The 12,703-nt window shown below is 37.8% G+C and overlaps 1 pseudogene; it reads right to left on the bottom strand.

The window, feature by feature from the left end:
• Positions 1-2,354: 2,354 nt before the first annotated feature.
• LOC126795702 (uncharacterized) lies at positions 2,355-7,558 on the bottom strand (annotated as a pseudogene).
• Positions 7,559-12,703: the final 5,145 nt, after the last annotated feature.

Raw genomic sequence — 12,703 nt, 5'->3', positions numbered from 1 at the left:
GCCGGCCGTGCTCCCCTCTCCCAACACTTCTAGTTTGTGCCGATGGAGCTCTAGCCGGCACAGACAAGAGTGCCGGGAGAGAGGGGAGCACGGCCAACACCATATGCGCCGTCGTTGCACGTTGTCGGAATCGGTGACGTCCGCTCTTGATCATATATATATATATATATATATATATATATATACATACAGGGTTTACCATTTGCAAAGGTCCGTTCTATTTAAAATATGCGGATATTCAACGTCAGTCATTGGATCTGGGAATCTAATATTGGGCAGTCTCTATAATCATTGACGGGTTTTATTTCGACGCGGGCATGGGTAAGATAACCCGCCCGTATCACTTTAAAAAGACCACACTATGTTAAGTCTAATCCTAGCTCTTAAGTATCAGATGCCTAGATCCAACAGCTGATGTTGAATATTCACAGATTTTAAATGAAACGGACCTCCGCAAATGAGAAACCATATATATATATATATATATATTTTTTCTCAGGTAAGGAGGTCCGCACCAATGATTTTGGTGCGGAAATCTATTTTTTCACCACTTCCTATCGAATTTCCTAATCTCCACAGTCTAGTATCTAGATAATATTGTGTAGATCATCTTTGCAAAATTTACAGCCAATTTGATGATCATTAAGGCACTCAAAATTGAAAAATTGACTAACTGAAAACTGTCAAACATGAATCGTTCATGTTTTTAACAGAAAAAACGCAATTTTGAGGGCTTTAACGATTACCAAATTGGCTGAAATTTTTCATAGATGATCTACACTATTATCGAGATACTAGACAGTGAAAATGAGGAAACTCGATCGAAAAGTGGTGGAAAAATGGAAATCTGCATAAAAACCCAAAACTATTGGTGGGAACCTCCACAGCCAAGGATTATATATATATATATATATATATATACAAGCCGTTTCATGTGCGGAGGTCCGTACCTTACCTACGGTACGGACTCAAAGATTTCCTGCGACGGCAGGCCGCAACGGCGCGGCGCACCACCACAGGCGCAGTACCCATCTCCCGGCAATCCCGTCTATGTCAGTCGGAGCTCTATCGGTGACACACGACGGCCGGAGTCGCGAAATCACCTGATTTTGCTCAGAAAATTGAAATTTATAGATTTCGGCCACTGTGGGTCGCCGATGGAGCTCCGGCCGGCATAGACGGAATCGTCAGGAGGTGGGTAGTGCAGTTGTGCCGGTGCGCCGTCCCGTTGCGGCCTACCGTTGCCGGAATCGGCAAATCCGTGTATATATATATATATATATATATCTCCAAACGAAATACAAAGAAGCAAGACGTTGGACCTGAACTAAAGAACGTTTACTTACCAAAGGGGTTGATTTGATGGAGAATATAAGAGAGTTCAGGGGTCAAAATGGCTCTGGTGTGATGTCTCCGATAAGATTCCATCTACAACTTGCAGAAACGTTCAACCTAAAGATTGCATGCTTTTAGAACAGACATTTCTATGATATATGAAATCACTAAATCTATGTATATATGAAACTTCTAAAATATATGAAGAGCAACACTAAGTATATTTGTTGCTATGGGTTTCTAAACTTCTAATTGTTCCAGGTTATCTTTGTTACATGGCATGACCAAGACAAGAAAAAGCTACTCTCAGAGCTTGAAGACTACAAAACTTCGCAGGCAAATGCCTTCTGTGATCGACCTGCCAAAATTTAAACCTGCAATGCAAAAAAAATTCACCATCAGTATCAGACTTCACAACATCTCTGAAACACCATCAAATACATAATGCACTACTATCCTTGGGGCAGTTGACACAGTATTCTAGCTTCGTTGTTTGCATTTCCTTTTTGGGATTTAGGTATCTCCAGAATGAGTGAAAAATCTTTAGTGCTATCCTCTATCTGAATTTATATACATTTTCCTAGAATCCCATTCAACTTCCAACAGGAAAAGGAGCTGACAATTCCTGAGCTAGGAAATTTGTTTTTTAGGCATATTTTTATTTTATTTTTTGTGTCTTGGCAATCTTGTCAGAACAAGTATAATTTATTGAAAAGAAAAACCCCTCATGGCATTAGAGAGACATGCCTGTTCAAGAACAACAGAATAGTACAAGCTAGCTAAAAGATTGGAAACTGAGAAGACCTAACCGATCTCAAGTATGAAAATGTCTACAAACGGTGGTATGAATCCTGCCAGATCTCAAGTCTCAAAAGTTTCTGATGATACATTACCCTCTATAAATGTGTAAAAGCGGAAGTGCATAAGAGAAGTCCAATAATATCCAACCCTTGCGTGGTAATATCTTATAAAAACCACCCAGTAGATTGAACAGATAATTTCTTAGAGAGTGATATACCTCATTGATGACTCTCTTGATTTTCCGGTCCCATGCTGGAACTTGGCTTGCTATAACTTGGCTGAGCCAGAGCTTGATTTTGTAAAGAGGAAAGGGACTGATAAATACAAGAAAACATCAAGGTAAGGTTCTTATTAGATACAACAGAACATCTTATTAGTTCATCTCTTATGATGGAGAATAAGGATTAGAACAATCTTTGCTTCAGCATATCTTAACTGAAAGGATTTTAAACTATCAGCCTGACATTAGATCTTCTTTAAAAATTATTTCTTCTACATAAGAAATTATGTAGAATTTAATGACAAAAATTGAATCAAAGACACCAATGGAATAATAAGATTACTTTATAACTTATTGTTGTAGGTAATGTTCTGAAATACCCGTACCTGCTGTAGTTGCATCTGCATCTGCTGGGGAGTGAAGTACTGCTGATAAGGATCTGTGAAATTTGGTCCTCAAGATTGGTTCTGAGTTTGTGTCACAAGTGAGTTTGACATATGTTCAGATGGATTAGTTGCTTGGACTCTGTTAGGGCCATTGGGAAGCATATTCTGCAATTGATATGCTGGCACAGGAAACCTCGGTCTCAACTCAGCCACTGTAGCGGCTGTTGGCATGGTGGAACCAGCTAACACATTACCATATGGCATTATAGGTCGAGTCATTCCCATTTCCATTCCATGCACATGCCCATTCCCATCCCCATTGGCATATGTGGTTGAACACCAGGAAACATCATAGGGACCATTCCTCATCCCATGGACATCATCTGCAGAAATTGGTTACAAACCGAATTTGTTGTGAATAATGCATGAGCTTCATATAACATGCGCGCACTGCTCGAATAACAAAATACGGTGGCTCCATTAATCTGCACTCACAGTTTCACTCAACCAAAAATTGTTCATGTGAAAAGGGAGGTATAAACACCAATTCCCAGAATATAGACATGGTACTTGAAAATAAAACAGATCATACCTGTACTTGAAACTGAAGTGATGTCAAGTACTCAATTGCTTCATCCAGCATTGACGCTTTGTCTGGCTGATATAAAGAAAGAAAAGAACCACTGTCAAAATCTGATCATAAAGAAACCTTTATTTCACATCTATCAATAGAACTAAAAAAACAAATGCCAACCTTATTGCAACAAGGTATCAGTTCTTGTAAAGACCTCATCTTCTCGTTGATCCTATCACGACGTCTCTGCACAGGCAATCCAATCATCTTAGGAAACAGAATAAAACTGTACTTAGAAAAAATGATGTCAAAACTACGTACCCTTTCTGAGAGATTGTGAACCCCTGCAGCTCGAGATCTAAATTCTCATAACATGACATTTTAAACCTTCAGATTTTCATCATAACACAGATCATGGTATTCATGGAACTAATAGGTCATTGTCTCTAGAAATACGAACTATTTTAAAAACAGTCACACTTTAAAGAAACAGTGCAATGAGAATTTTCTGTATAGCAGAGTTGCATAGATATCTAGTTTCTCAATTAAACACTGACTTCAAACTAATAGATCATTGTGTCAAATATCAATTTACTTTCTTATCAACCAAACAGCAGAGAACAAAATTCAAAAAGTATTAGTAAAGAAGCCGAATCAAACGCTAACAGCTACTTTTGGACCTTATACAATCCACTGTTGGGATTGGAGATAACCCCTACCTATAATAAATAGAAAAAATGAAACTTCGATCTGTAAATAGCTAAAACCTCAATAAGCTAAAAAAATCGAACACTCAAAATTATGGGAAAGAAGGTTTACATAGTTACATGTACTGGAGGCCCTTGAGAGTTCCTATTGCAGGTGAGATTCCCTAATCAAAATTCAGTTCCTACGGGCAAAACTGAAAGAAGAATAATATCATTCAAATAACTTTCGTATTCAAATACCGAGCACAAAGAACAAGGATCCTCTGCAAGTCAATCACGCGTTTAATACCCTAGATTTCAGAAATTTAAAAAAAATGAAATTGATTGAAACAAAAAACCTAAGAAATACACATCACAATTCAATATACAGAACCACATAAACCCACACACCTTAAAGATCAAAACTTTAAGCTGAAAAATTGGATCTTTGACATTACAAAAGGGGACGAAAGTCTTACCTGCACTTGTGGCAGAAATATCAACCCGGCAGTGTCATGACGCTTTTCTCAACATTGACGATTTTGTTTAAGGTTATGCATGCTGCAAACCGAATCATACAAACTTTACAGCACTCAAGACACAAGGTGCAGAGGCGAAATTTGAAAAAAAGAACAAAGAACAAAAGCAGAGTGAGAGGAAGAAATAAGGTTTTATTTTCTCGAGAGACTCAGAGAGTGAGCAGGAGAAGGGTCGTACTGGGCAGGTCTCTTTTGTGGCTCTTAGAGGCACTTCTGTAACACGGACCTCATCTCTATTGAAATGTATACACAGTTTACACCTGCAAATGATAGTCATTCACTATTAATTTTATTGTATATACTAGAAAATTGTAGGGATCATAGTTAAAGGTCGAGCTTTGAAGTTCTCTTTTGAATTTCACTATTCAGTATGCAGTTTTAAAGCTATTATGGAATTGCCTACACTCTTGCAAGGTCATGTTACGATTCTAACTCTTTTATAATTTGATTGAGAGTATATTCATTCAAGAAAGCATAATTGAGCAAGTAAAGCATTACATTTTATTGTTTGGCCGTTGGAGAATATACTCTACATGTGTATGATTATTTGAGGTTTGGCAGGTGAATGCTTACATAGGGATGCCAATCTAAGGTTATTTCGGTCAATGCAGGTGAGTAAATTCTATTAAAAGAGAACTGACATAGGGATGCCAATCTAAGGTTATGGTGAGCAACATGACCAGCCATATCCTTCATCAAGTTTCTCATTTTTGTTAACTTATTTTCAAAATTCCATTGCAATATCAACACGCATGCTTATATTTCTCTATTTATGCAAATATTATAGAGTAGAAGTTGTCAAATGATGTTGAGCACTAGAATGCAACTGTGATCAAGATTGCAGAGGCAGGACTTTGCAACATATGAAAGTTTGTATCTCAAGTTTTCTTCCATATCTTAAATGTAATAAATAAAGTTATACAATAGATTAAACAACTTCCATTTCACAACTTCTTTTTCCATAAACAAACCCGCAGCAAATCGCGGGCAACAAATCTAGTCTACATGTATTAATATGTATGACATTCAAAGCTCATTAGTCAATATGAAGCACTAAACCCAATATCCAACCATCCTGCAGGCTCACAATGTAGTCAGACTCACTACCTTGTCCCACCCTAAGCCTAAGCTATCGAACAAAAAAGGGAAAAAAACACATGATCTTGATTATTTCATGTTTCGATTTTCCTATCGTGCACACAAGTTCTAAATCCGAATTCAACCACCAAGTACGCAGGAAAAATAAAGGATGTGTGGGAAAAGAAAGAAATAATGAGAAAAATGATACTCCCAACCAAAAAAGAATTGTTAAACTGCAATTGTTATCGAGTATGAATTACCAGCACCAAAAGTCGCTCGCCCCCACACCATATCTACTTCAATCCTGCGGGGAAAAAGTTAACCACTATAAGTTCACTCGTCACACACCAACACACCCTTGAGTTCCATTTACAAAGAAATCACCAAGAGCCATCCTTCATGCGTCAAATTATGAAATTAAAGGCCGCACACCAGCTAATAATGGTGGCCAAGCATGACTTGAATTCAATCTTAGTTGTTCAGCAATCTTGGCATAAACATTCACCAACAATACTGTTGGGGGACATAATTAGAAAATACAGCATACCATTTAATCGGTCACTTCAAAAAACAATTGGCTCACCAAACTAAATCACAGATTCCTGATTTAAACTTTTGTTCTTTCAACTTGATTCCATCCAATACCAAACTGAGGAAAAAAAGACTCACCTTTCACAGCTGTGTCCACTTTGCTCATTTTAATGCTTTGTAGATCCCACATATTTCTCATGGTTGCGATGCATATTGTAAAAATTATGCAAAGTTTACCTTTGTCAGCCCCAGATGCAAGTAAATTTGGTGCAATTGCAATGAATGCAAGACCACGAACCTAAAATAAGAACAACAAAAAAAAAACGTTTTAGGAGATTAAGGCATGCCACAGAATCATCAGATATCCTAGCACAGAAATAATTAAGAGAAAAGACTTACAGGCCCCTTATGTCTTGTGAGAAGCTCGACTAAAGCTTTGTCCCCTGTCTCATAACTAAGAATAAGCAACAATATAATAGTTCTCTCTGAACCGAACTAAAAAAGTACCATGATTTTTTCAGAACAGAAACAGGCAAAAGTAACAGTTGGATAACCAAATTTAACAAACGACAAAACGTTATTGCGAATTCCCTGATATTCAAGATCTCTTGGTCTTTCTGCTATTTGATTGTATAAAAAGTATGCACATAAACTCAAACCTGAATATACACTTACAGCAACCCTATAACACAAAAACATAAACATTATATGAACATATATGATATACCGGAAATAGACAAATAAAAACAAATGGCATTCCATCAACTCACAGACCAAATATCCAACGAGTAAACCCATAGCTGTATTAATTATTAGAGCCACTTCTGGTTAATGAACAAATCAAATACATATTATGAAAGGAACACATACACACATACATGGAAGAAACGATTGCCTAAATCTGCAGCAGAATACCTTCTATAGTAATACCAAGAGTAAACCACCGCCACCACAAGAACTTGATGAAAATAGGGTATTCCCCCAGCAATTAAACCAAAATGACGGATAGTTGAATTATAAAACTACAATGTGTGGTAAGGCTATGGCATCCCATAACCTACCTCGGCCTCCATGTCTATATCTTTGAAGTCATTCAAATTCATCCTTGCTCTCTCCAGCTTCAAATCAGTAATTTCCAGTGCATAGCATTGCCTCTTTCTCTCCTCCTCCAAAGATTCGATATCTTTTCTCATCCTCTGCAACTGCCTTGCTCTCTCCACATGCTTCTCCATATCCATAACCTTTCTGTAGTGAGGCAGAAGCCAATCAATGTCAAATCTGGACGCCTTAACTTGTCTCAACTTAGCCTCAAGCCGCTCGAAGAACCCTTTACTGATATCCTTAATCTTTTTTGGCTCTAACATGTACAAGAGTTCACCCAACATAGTGAAACTCTTTTTTGCCATGTCAGGATCACGCCAATGTCTTTGGCTATCGATCAATGCAGGGCGTTCTTTACACACTTTCTCCAGCAAGCAAACATAGGCAGAATTAATTCCTCCAAACCCTTTGAATTAATTCCATCCGAGCTTATGATAGTCTCTCCATCAGAGCCCATGAGAGTTTCTGAGGAGGAAGCCTGAAAAAGGAGATCCATCACACTGAAGTCACTTAATTGCAAAATAATAATAATAATAATAATAATAATAAACTTTGAAAATATGTAAGAGAAGGATACCTTTTCATTAAGTATTGGGATTAAGGATCTGGACTTCATAAAATCCATGGGAACTCCATAAAACCACAGAAACTCATAAAACTGCAGCAGTTCTCCTTTGATAAAGAATTCTATCCTCACTTCTTTCTCTTCGTGATTCCATTCAGGTTCACCTTCAGCTGCCCTATTCTCATTCACGTGCTTCAGGAAATTCTTAATAAAGCACAACATGTCAAAGCACGAGTTGGAATAGTGCCTGTGCTCGTAAACTTGATGGAAATATCTGTGCCTTGCAGCAATCTCCTTAATATTGTAATCTCTTTCCCTGGTCCAATACTCATACGTCAGATGCCAACATAAACCTTCCAACCTAACAGAGTTTATCATCAGGTACTCAAGTGCATTGCCGACAAAGTCGGTGTTCTCTTTCGAACTGCATAGTAGTCTATGAAAGCGTAGAGAGTCCAACTTAGCCTTCATCAATTCAGGATCCTCTTCAGCACATAACTTTTTCAAAAGTGAGTAAAAGCTTTCCCTATCAGGGATCTCTCCATCAGTCCCAAGGACTTGAGTGACTAGACTCAAGTACTGACGTGCAGGGTTCTTGCATTGAACCTCTGCTGATGCAACAGGTAGTATAGGTGCATTGTCCTGAATTATGATATTCTTCAAGTTCCAATTGCCAAGGGCCTCTCCCCTTTCATACCTACTAAGTGCCCTTTCTAGAAGATCCCTGGAGAAGAAAAGTTCCAGTTAATTCCCTCTAATTCCAAATTCAAAAGTAATTCAGATTTAATAACCCAAAAGAAAAAATAAGAAGAGCTTTAGACCTTCAAACCGTAACCCACAATTTCATCAATAAAAGATTCAACTTTAGACTCATAACCGACAATTTCATCAATAAAAGATTGAACCTTTAGACTTTCATCAATAAAAGATTCATCCTTTATTCCTTTAGACTCATAACCCACAATTTTAATAACCCCAAATCAAAACGCAACAACCTTACCTCAAAATCTTCCTCTGATACGGCTTCAAACGCCGGTAAGACCTTCCCCCCGTAACCTGTTGACTCCCACACCCCGTACTTCTTGAGATAATCCCGATAGGACAACTCCATCGCTAGCTTGGAATCAACCTTGTTGTTCTTATCTTTCTGTTTCAGAGCGATCGACGACGTTGAAAGAAATTTGGGAGATACAGATTTTCTTGGGTTTTGAAAAGGAGAAGAAGAAATAGAGGGAAATGGGGGTTTTTAAGAGTGGGGTTAATTTCTAGCAACGGTAGTAGGGTTTTAGGCGACACAACGGTGTCGTTTTATCTAAAACGATGCCCTTTGACTTTTAATTTTACCAAAAATTCGGCATAAAAGGGAGACGAGGGGGCGTGGTGGGTCTAAAGGAGGTCGGGGAGGATATAGATAAACGAATGGAGGATGTGAGCTTGAAGATGGAGGCCTTTTCTGATTCAACGAAGACGACCATGCCGACAGAGAACAAGTCTGGGAACTAGGAAGTTTCAGGGAAGGGAAGAGCACATAGAGGGAGGCGTGGTTTTCCATTGGCTGGCCGCGGTGAGGTCGCAGCTATTCCGGTCACCATGCTTCCCCGCTAAAATCAGGTACCAGTCTCTATTCAGCTGATAATTCAACAGTGATGGGCTCCGGTTCTAGGGCCCATCACGAGCAATGATTGGTGTTAGTGGGAATGTGCGGGGATTGGGGAACCCCCAAAGGTTTCTTCAGGCAGAAGGCACCGATTTGGTTTTCCTCATGGAAACCAAAAAAGAAGCAACATGAGATGACAAATATGTGCTTTGATTTGGGTTTTGGAGGCTGTAGTATGGGTTCTTCTCAAGGCCATATTGATATTGAAGTTTATCTTAGTGGTCAAACCGTCAGAATTACTGGCTTTTACGAGAATTCGAAGATTCAACGCCGACAATTCTCGTGGGAGTTGTTACGAAGGATTGCCACTATGGTTTCTGGACCTTGGATTGTATTTGGTGACTTTAATGAATTACTGAGCATCACTGAGAAGGTGGGTGGAAATGAGAGATCAGATTCGCAATTTCAGAAATTCAGAAGTTGTCAGTGATTGTGGCCTACAAGATGTTGATTTTTTTAGGCCTATGTTCACATGGAAGCGAGGCTCTCTAATTGAAAGATTGGATAGGTGCCTGATTAATCAAGAAATTATTGATCTTTTTGCTTCCTTCCATGAGGCTCATGTGGATGTTAGAGCCTCATATCACATCCCTAACAGTATTCATATGGTTTGAGGGGAAGTGGGGGAGGAAACAAATGTTCAAATGAAGGTTCCAATTTGAGGCATTTTGGACAAAGAAGGAAGATTGTGCTAAAGTAGTGAAAGATAATTGGGCGAACTGTTTAGGTGTGTCTTCGGTGCAAACCAATCTTGCAGTTGTTTCCAAGGCTTTAAAGAGGTGGAATGATGATACAATTGGTCATATTCCAAAGAAGATTCGACAACTTAATGATGAGCTAGGGAAGTGGCCTATTGATAATCTAGAAGTGCTCGTGGCTAAGAGGTTTCGTAAAGTATTGGAAGGAGGATTCTTTCTCAAATTTGGTGATTCATGTAGCTTCTGTTGGGAGTCAAGGTGAACTGGAGCTGTTTAGTTTAATCTGCTGGTAGATATGGAAATCATTTCGATTCATCAGACATGGTAAATTGGGTACGGAACCTAATAGATTGGTCCAAAACTGCATTGATTGGCAAATTGATATGTCGAGGCTAGGTGGAAAAGAAGGTAATGTTATGAAAAGTAATAAACATGAGATGTATGACTCTTGCCAGGATGGACATGATTTTGCAGATCGAAAAATGTTCTTTTTATGGAGTTGTGGATACGAAGAGGGGCTGTGTTGGTTTAGGTGCTGTCATTGTGGATGGTTCGGGTCAGATGATGGGTGCTTTATCTATTCACTTAAAGGCTCCCTTAAAACCAGCTGTTACTGAAGCTTTAGCTTTGTGGCATGGCCTTCGCTACTGCAAGGAAATGAAATTAAACAAAGTTGTAGTATGTGGTGATGCACTCAATGTTCTAAATGGCTTGAGTTGTACCAGATGGGACTTGAGTGAAATTGGTGGAATTCTTGATGTTGTCAAGGGATTGATGAGAGAGTTTGAGATGATTAGTTGGAAACATGTTAAGAAGAGAGGGAATGTCAAAGCCCAAAAGTTGGCTAGATCGGCTTTATCCCTTGGTCAAGCTGTGTATTGCAAAGAAAGTGGTCCTCCTTGGATTCATGCAATAGTTGATGAAGTTTAGTTAGAATGTGGGATTTTCGTTTGGAGAATTTACCCTTTTGATGTTTGCAGTCTTCAATAAACTGTTCTTATTTGATAAAAAAAATCTCATTTGATTCAAAAAAATCTCCTTAAAAAATGGGAAACCTGTACTTGTACAAAAAAAACAAGAAACCCTACGAAACTCAACCGAGCTAGTTCTACACCCACATAAGTTACAAAAGTTTCATTTCTATTAATTAATAAGATGAAGTGTCGACTCATATCCAGTAACTAATTAGTACGCAAAAAATGGTGGCTAGGTTTGAAACTAAAAAGTAAAGCTGCGTGCAATATTACATAACCTCATGTCGACATATTAGTGTGCATAACCCATGTCGTAGCCACTGTCACCTTTTCATTTTGTGTGTGCACATGAGACATGCATGATGGACTTGTATATGAAATAATACTGAAGTATTATGCAACCATTATATTATCAATCCATCAACCTTAAAGATCTTATTCGCATGAGTCACAAACACATTTGCATCAAGAACAATCATACAAATATTGAATCAGATGAACTGAATTATACCTTCTTTGCTAACCTTATCCATCTTCATTGGGTTCCTTGATCCATACATCTTTCTTCTCCCTCTTGTAATACTGCACAAATACTAATCAAATCAATAGCATAAAGTAAGGGTCTTCTGCGTTTCAATACCAGCACTGAATGTGATTGTATGATGCTAAAACGATATTGAACATAGGTACTTGTGCCTTCTATTATACTGGCCAGTTTAGATCAATTCGGATACAATTCCATAACTGTATCTTGATCAAACTCTTATTCTTAGTTGTAAAGGTTTAGATCTATCACAATACTTATTCATATTAATTTAGGCTTTAGTTAATGAACCTTTGTGTAATCTGAGTGATATAATACTTGGAATTACTTATTTGAAACATAATTGTAATCATATACTTCTTGTTAGCTCGATTACTTGTTTAACACTCAATCCATTATGCAGTAGACATTGTTAGTATCCATATTAATTGGTTGATTTAGTTCTAACATTCTCCCTGCCACTTGGACCAGCAAGGTCTACAATTCAATAGTTAAACACGTAACTACAAGTCAATAATTGAAGTGTGCATTGAAGTATACAAAAACTTGTAGTTTCTTTTAGCCTGGTCAGTTCTCAACAAAAGCATTGCAGAATCAAGAATCACAAAAGATAAAAATTGGTCTAAGTGATTATAGATCACATACAATTCTTGTTGGAACCACATAAGTTCATGATGTGATAGAGTGACTATATTTTGACATGTATAGCAACCTGGATAGTCAAAAGCTCATAGTCCTCGAAAGAGTGAATAAAATCTACTCATGTAGCAGCTAATGCTATAACTCAAAACTTTAAAACATAAAAACATAGTTGTAGTACTTAACTAAATTCTAATCTGCAACAACATAAAAATAAAAATTCAAGACCACAGAATAAAACTTATAACTGGAATTCCTCAACCTTTATTGATCAATCTAAAAATGAAATTATAAGTTTTTTCTTGAATAGAAATTACATCTAGAAAAACTGCCTAAACATAAACTATGAAAAATAATTGCAAAACTCCCACTG

This window comes from Argentina anserina, chromosome 5 (assembly GCF_933775445.1).
Source record: "Argentina anserina chromosome 5, drPotAnse1.1, whole genome shotgun sequence".
Taxonomy (NCBI): domain Eukaryota; kingdom Viridiplantae; phylum Streptophyta; class Magnoliopsida; order Rosales; family Rosaceae; genus Argentina; species Argentina anserina.
This window is presented reverse-complemented; position numbering and strand designations above follow the sequence as displayed.